Source organism: Apium graveolens, chromosome 4, assembly GCF_009905375.1.
Source record: "Apium graveolens cultivar Ventura chromosome 4, ASM990537v1, whole genome shotgun sequence".
Taxonomy (NCBI): Eukaryota; Viridiplantae; Streptophyta; class Magnoliopsida; order Apiales; family Apiaceae; genus Apium; species Apium graveolens.
The window spans coordinates 308,320,061-308,327,595 of NC_133650.1; positions in this window are offsets into that span (position 1 = coordinate 308,320,061).

Consider the following 7,535-nt stretch of genomic DNA (forward strand, 5'->3'; position numbering starts at 1 on the left):
GGTGAAATAAATGAAGGGATCAAATAATTAAATAAATTTATCTCTAATTTATTATTATATAGGGATGACAATGTGTACCGAACCGATTGATACCCGATCCGTACAAATCCGATCGAGTTTTACCGAACCTGAATATTTCGGGTTTGGATATTCGGGTTCGGATTGGGGTTTGATTTTTAAACTAGAACCATTTTCGGGTCGCATTTGGGTTTAAGGCATACCATTCCAAACCCGACCAGAAAACCTGAAACCCGTTTTGTTCCGACCCGAACCCAAACTCGATCTGAAACTCGTGTTATTATATAAATAATATTTTATATTTTATAAGTAGTAATATAATATATAATATAATATATTATTAATATTAGTACGAAAAAAATATATTTTTTACAAACTATTGCATTAAAGTCTTTTAAATATGTTTTTAGCAAGTATGTTTAGTATACTGAGGGTCAAGATTGTTGCATTATTTCACTAACAATTTTATTCATAGAGTTATGATCCATTGTCTTCTATGAACCCTCTAATTCAACCCCGGAAATTTCAATATCGTCATATTTATGAGCACTTCGCTCAAATCGGATCCTAGTAATTTTTCAATAGAGTTTATGCAAATTAAGGTGCAATTTGATAGTGATCTACAAACCCGAACACGAACCGATCCCGATGGGTCCGGGTTCGGGTTTGGCAAAAATAATCGGGTTCGAGTTTGGTTTTTGCTAAACTCGTTTCGACCGACCCAATTGTCATCCCTACGATTATAGGAATGTGATAAATGTTGAGCATCTCTTAAATTATACAAGCGAAAATGGTGTGGTTATGGAATCATCTATTGATGGATAAATTATTGAGTCTGTAATAAACACTGATGAATGGACTAATTCTGAACGGACCAATAGCCATGTCATCCAAACATGTCATCAAATGAAGTATTTCAAGTAATCAAGACTTTAATAAATTACTTGTTACAACATGAACAAAATATATCACGAGTTATTGTTAAGTGGCATTTATATCCACTTCAAATGCTCTATAAAGGCTTGGATTGATGTTTTGTACTCAAGTTATTTGTGTTTTTTATGTGTTTTTGTAGTCTTTTGCATTTCACGCATATATAACAGGGATCGAGGTGATTTAGCATTGCTTTGATGCTAAAATGGTGTTAGGAATGTGTCATGAAGATTGCTCGTGCAAAGCCGTCAAGAACCAGCTGAATAAAACAAGCAGAAGAATTTTTTCCAGAAGGTCGGCGCGCACGCGCTGTGCTAGCGCGCGCCCGAGCCAGAGAAGCAGAACAGGATTCCAGATTCATATTTCAATTAGAAGACTGTTACTCTGGGCTTTTGGATTAATTGGGCTACTATATAATGACAACTTAAAGACGTTTTCAATAACAAAGTTTAAGGAGAAGACATCAAGAAGACCTATAGTACAATTCAACCAAGGCGGAGACGATCTAGTTTATTCTTGCGATTCTTTGTTCTAAGTTGTAATCTTGGATGCTCGTTCCTTGTTTTATTGAACATAATACTCTTGTTTAACGTACTTTGATTATTATTCATTTTTATAAATACCTAGTTTATTATACCATGCTTTCATCGGAACCCACGGTGATGATGAGTTCGGTTATGGGCTAATCGTTATCGTGAGGTTATAACGGATTTATCTATGGATTTCAATAGCTAATATGTTTTGATACCTTAGTATGTGGTGATTGTATGATATTCTAGTATTGGTTGTGCTTATTCGTCTTATGAGCGTCGCGAACTTATAAGATAGCGTGTTAATCTTTATTGAAGCGAAAGTGAATATAGGGGTTTAGAAATTGTCATGCTAGCATAAGTTCATGTATTTGCTATGCATGATGCATAGGTAATTTTAACCATCTTACTTGCCCTATGTAATCACGATAGATAACTTGCACATTAAACCGTTATGTTGTCAAATTCTATAGACATATAGGGTCTCAATATAATTGGTGTATATTCAGCTTCTATCTCTTTTGTGGATGTATAGTAGTAGGGTATTCGTACAACGAAAGTTGGCGTTTACTAGTTTCATGTTATCTGATTAGTATCATCATCATTGCATGCTAAGGTTAAGAACAAAAAGGCTACTGCGTGAAGTATTTACTGAAGTTAGAATCTCATGTTTGTGTTATAAAAGTTAATCAACCTTAATTCTCTTAGTAATATTAATTAGTATAATCTCATAGTTAATCGTAGTTATAAACACTCTCAATTTGTTATCATCTTAGCATTGAATAATAACCATATCATCGTTGCATAAGTACATTAATTGAAATTAACATAAACCAGTCTTTGTGGGAATGAACTAAAATTAATTATATATTACTTGCGATCGCGTATACTTGCGTGAATATTAACGCGTATTTTCGTCCTAACAAGTTATTGGCGCTGTTGCTGGGGACTCGGTGTTAATTTTTAGTTTATGTGCTTGACATCCGTGGTCGTTAAAGTTCATTGACTCGGATATTTTACTTACTTGTTTTTTGTTGCTTTTTCAGGTACTCTGGAGAGCGTGTATGCTAACGCGTTCTCAACTTCGAAAGAAAACACTAGAAAAAACAGAGGAGAAAGTTGAAGAAGAGGTCTTACTTGAGAAAGAAGAAGAAGCTCTTGTTGCAATGGGTGAACCAGAAGCGAATACAAAGGCTTTGATGGACTATTCTTAGCCGAAGATCAATGATATTCGGTCTAGCATTGTCAGACCAGCCATCGCGGCTAACACTTTTGAAATCAAGGTTAACACGATTCAGATGTGGTAGAACTCGGTTCAGTTTGGGGGTTCCCCAACTGAAGATACCAACATGCACACTAGAGATTTCATCGAGATCTGTGACACTTTCAAATTCAACAATGTGTCTGAAGATGTTATTAAGCTAAGGATTTTCCCATTCTCTCTGAGGGATAAAGCTAAGTGTTGGTTGCATTCTATACCACCGGGCTCTATTACTAAGTGGGAAGATATTGCTCAAAAGTTCCTTACTAAGTTCTTCCCTATGGCGAAGACTGCTGCAATCAGGAGTGCCCTTACTCAATTTGTGCAACAGTCTGGAAAGTCTTCGTGTGCGGCTTGAGAGGGATATAAGGAGATGTTTCGAAAGTGTCCTCACCATGGGATGCCTGAATGGATGATCATTAACTATTTCTATAACAGGTTGGGTGCAACTTCTAGACCCATGCTTGATGCAACATCAGGTGGAGCCTTATGGGCTAAAAGCTACGATGAAGCTTATGAGTTGATTGAATTGATGGCTGCTAATGAATATCAGAACCCAACTCAGAGACTACCTCAGGGCAAGGTAGCAGGAAGTCTAGAGGTAGATGCAGCTACTGCTATAACTGCTCAGCTTAAGCCTTTGACGATGAAGGTGTATTCTTTGTCTAGTTATTGAGTTAATCAGATTACTAGTGTCTGTGAGCTTTGTGTTGGTGCCCATGATACAGAGCAGTGTGTTATTTCTAGTGAATCAGCTCAGTTCGTGAGCAACTTTCAGAGGTCGCAGCAATCAGTTCCAGCCACCTATCATCCTAACAACCGCAATCACCCTAACTTCAGCTGAAGCAATACTCAGAATGCAGTACAATAGCCTTATCAACAGTATGCTGCAAAGCACTACAACCCTTCTGATTTTCAGCAACCGCAATATGCACCAAGACAACAAATCCAGCTGAAACAATCTAATAAAAAATATGAATTGGAGGAGTTGAGGCTCATGTGCAAGAGCCGAGCGGTGTCTATCAAGAACTTGGAGTATCAAATTGGTCAGATTGTCAATGCCTTACTGAATCGTCAACCTGGTACACTACCTATTGACACAGAAGTTATAGGCAAGAAGGAAGCTAAAGAGCAAGTTAAGCCAATTACATTGAGGTCTGGGAAGGTTGCATATCCCGAAAAATCTCAAGTTTCGGAAGATGAAGTTGTGGCCGAGGAAGAAGTGCAGAAGGAAGCAGATGTGGAACCAAGGAAGACTACTGTGGAACACACTCCTCCTGAGGGTAATACAGGGGAGAAATAGATCTATCCTCCACCTCTTTTTCCTAAGAGGCTGCAGAAGAAAAAGTTGGATAAGCAGTTTGAGAAGTTTCTAGAAGTGTTCAAGAAACTTCATATCAACATACCTTTTGCGGAAGCTCTTGAACAAATGCCTAGCTATGCGAAGTTTATGAAAGGTATTCTCTTTCGGAAAGTGAAGCTTGATGACTTAGAGACCGTTGCTCTAACGGAGGAGTGCAGTGTTGTGATGCAATAGAAGTTGCCTCCGAAACTTAAGGATCCTAAAAGCTTCACTATTCCTTGTACCATTGGAAAAGTGTCATTTGACAAATGTTTATGTGACTTGGGGGGCTAGCATCAATTTGATGCCTTTATCTATCTTCAAGAAGTTGGACTTAACTGATCCAAAGCCTATTTATATGACTTTGCAGATGGATGAATATTAACGTGTATACTTGCGTGAATATTAACGCGTATTTTCGTCGTAACAGTTATTTATATTTTACGTAAAGTTATGAATGAGGTTAATTTTGACTTTAGTGGAAAGAGAAAACAAGATACCACCAATTCATATTTTAAAAACAATTGATTTTTGTAAGTCATATGCATTAGATATGTATACATATATATAATCATGGAACTATTACTTTACATATTACCTGAGCCCTTAATAAGTTTCTAATCTTTTATTATCTAATACTTTTAGCGAGAATATTATATACATGTAAAATGGGTTAATTATCAACCAGGTCACTTACTGCGTCCAAATGTATCTAATGAGTCACTGATTGCAAAACTGACTCAAATGAGTCATTCATTTAAAAATTTGTATAAAAAATATCACTTTATCGTTAGTCGAAATTTTTAAAAATATTATATATTTAGTTTCGTATATTTTTAATGAATGATATTACATCCAAATGAAAAATTCAGAGTTCAAGTATTTTAGATGATATTTTTAGATTTTTAAAAATTAATCTACTATTTATTTTTATTTTTAATTCAAATAAAATGATCAAAAAACTAAAAATAAATAGTTGATAAAATTTTAAAAATCTAACAATATTATCTATAAAATAGTAGAACTCGGAACCTTTCATTTGGATGTAATATCATTCATAAAAAATGTGCGAAACTCGATATATAATACTTTTAAAAATTTTGACTAACGATAGAGTGATATTTTTTATACCAATTTTTAAATGAGTGACTTATTTGAGTCAGTTTTGTAATGAGATGACTCACTTAATACATTTGGATGCAGTAAGTAACCTGTCTCATAATTAACCCTATGTATAATACAATAACATGGGAGTTTGATGACTAATTTATTAATATGACGATTATATCCCTACATTAATAATTATATACTATTTATTTCACCTCATCATTCATTTATTAAAAATTATTAATTGTTGTATAATTAATATGTGCATACATACATATATACATACATACATGCATGCATGCATGCATACATACATACAATAAATATATATATATATATATGTAATTGTTAATAGTGAAGTATAAATGAGACATATGTATATAAATAGTTTATTTTATTTTTTATTTCGTATAATTTAATATAATATTTTGGCATTTCATTGTGTTGGAGAACGATATTAAATTGATGACAAATAAGAATATATATGAGTATTTATGTATATATAAATATGTGTGTGTGTATATGTGTGTATGCATGTATGTATTATGTATGTATGTATGCATGCATGTATGCATATATGTATGTATGTATGCATGCATACATACATACATAATACATGCATGCATACACATATATATATACACACACACATATTCATACATACATACTCATATATATTTTTATTTGTCATCAATTTAACATCGTTCTCCAATACAATGAAATGCCCAAATATTATATTAAATTATACAAAATAAAAAACAAAATAAACTATTTATACACATATCTCCGATTTATACTTCACTATTAATAATTATGTGACATATATATCATATATTCCCATCACCCCATAGGTTGTTAATATTGTTAGGGTGGTTGGCTGAGCAAATTAATTCATATGATAATTCTACTCCTACATATATATATATATAATATTTAATTCAACTCGTCATTTATTTATTAAAATTATCAATTGTTGTATAATTAATATGTGTATACGTATATAAAAAAATATATTCACACATATATAAAATAATACAGGGACATACAAACACACATATATACTCGTTTATTCTCATTTGTCATCAATCTAACCTCGTCCTCCAATATAATGAAATGACAAAATATTACTTTAAATTCAATGAAATAAAAAATAGAATAAACTATTTAACAGATATGTATGATTTATATTTCACTATTAATCACTCTATGACATATATCATATACTCCTATCGCCCTATAGATTGTTACCATCGTTGGTAGACACCGAGATTAAAAAAATGAATTATGTTGAAGAAAAACTAAGGAATTGAGGGTAAATTTTGGAATCATTATAAAGATGCAATGCTATTTTAGGAAAATTTAACAATTTGTTGAAATATCTTAAAATAGAAAGTTATCGAGACGGAGAGTATCACATGTCACTCAGTGAGTAATATTATCGTATGATAATATTAGATAATATTTTTTTACTTAAAAAATAATTAAAATATAAATATTCTCTATTAAATCTGAATTGAAATCACAAATAATATTTTTATCCAAATTAATTTAATTTAAATACTATGCAAATAATTTTAAATTATATATATTTTTAAATAATAATATCAAAAGATATCTATTTTATCAAATATATATGTATAGGTTTTGATATCACTTTTTGGCACGATCTTTATAATTTCTTATTTTTGTTTTAATATTTTTATAATAAATCTCTATTAAAATTATAAATTTCCTAATTTTTCAATTTTTTTAGTATTACTAAATACTTCATTTGATCCCTGTTCTTATGTTTATTTTTAAAATAAATTTGCTACAAAATATGTACCAAAATAAAAACTCGTAAAATGCATGCAATGTCATTAGACGTTATTTTTCTCGGAATCCACTGAAATAAGCTACTCAAACCAAAATTTTCTACTTTAGTCGGCTTGGTTTGGATTTCATAATATAATAATCTACTAAAAAACATCAAATTTTATTTTTATGTTGGGGTTCAAGATTTTGTGAATTTTCTAGCATTTGGTTTTGATTTGGATCGTTTTATAACATTAATTTTGGGTTTCCGTTTATTTATTTTTAAAAAAAATCACACCGGGCCCTAACTAGTTTTTCTGTTTATGTTTTGTTTTTTAATTTAATTTTATAATATATATTTTTATGGATTTCAAAAGTTATAAAAATTTAAAATAAAGTATAAATTATAAAACTATTTATGGTGCTTATTGTCAAAATATTAAAATTACGAGGTGCATATCGTCGTTATATAAATTTTTTAAAAAATCCGACTTTACTCATGCTAATAACGGTTATTTTGGATGAAAATTATTAAAATGGTGTAATATTG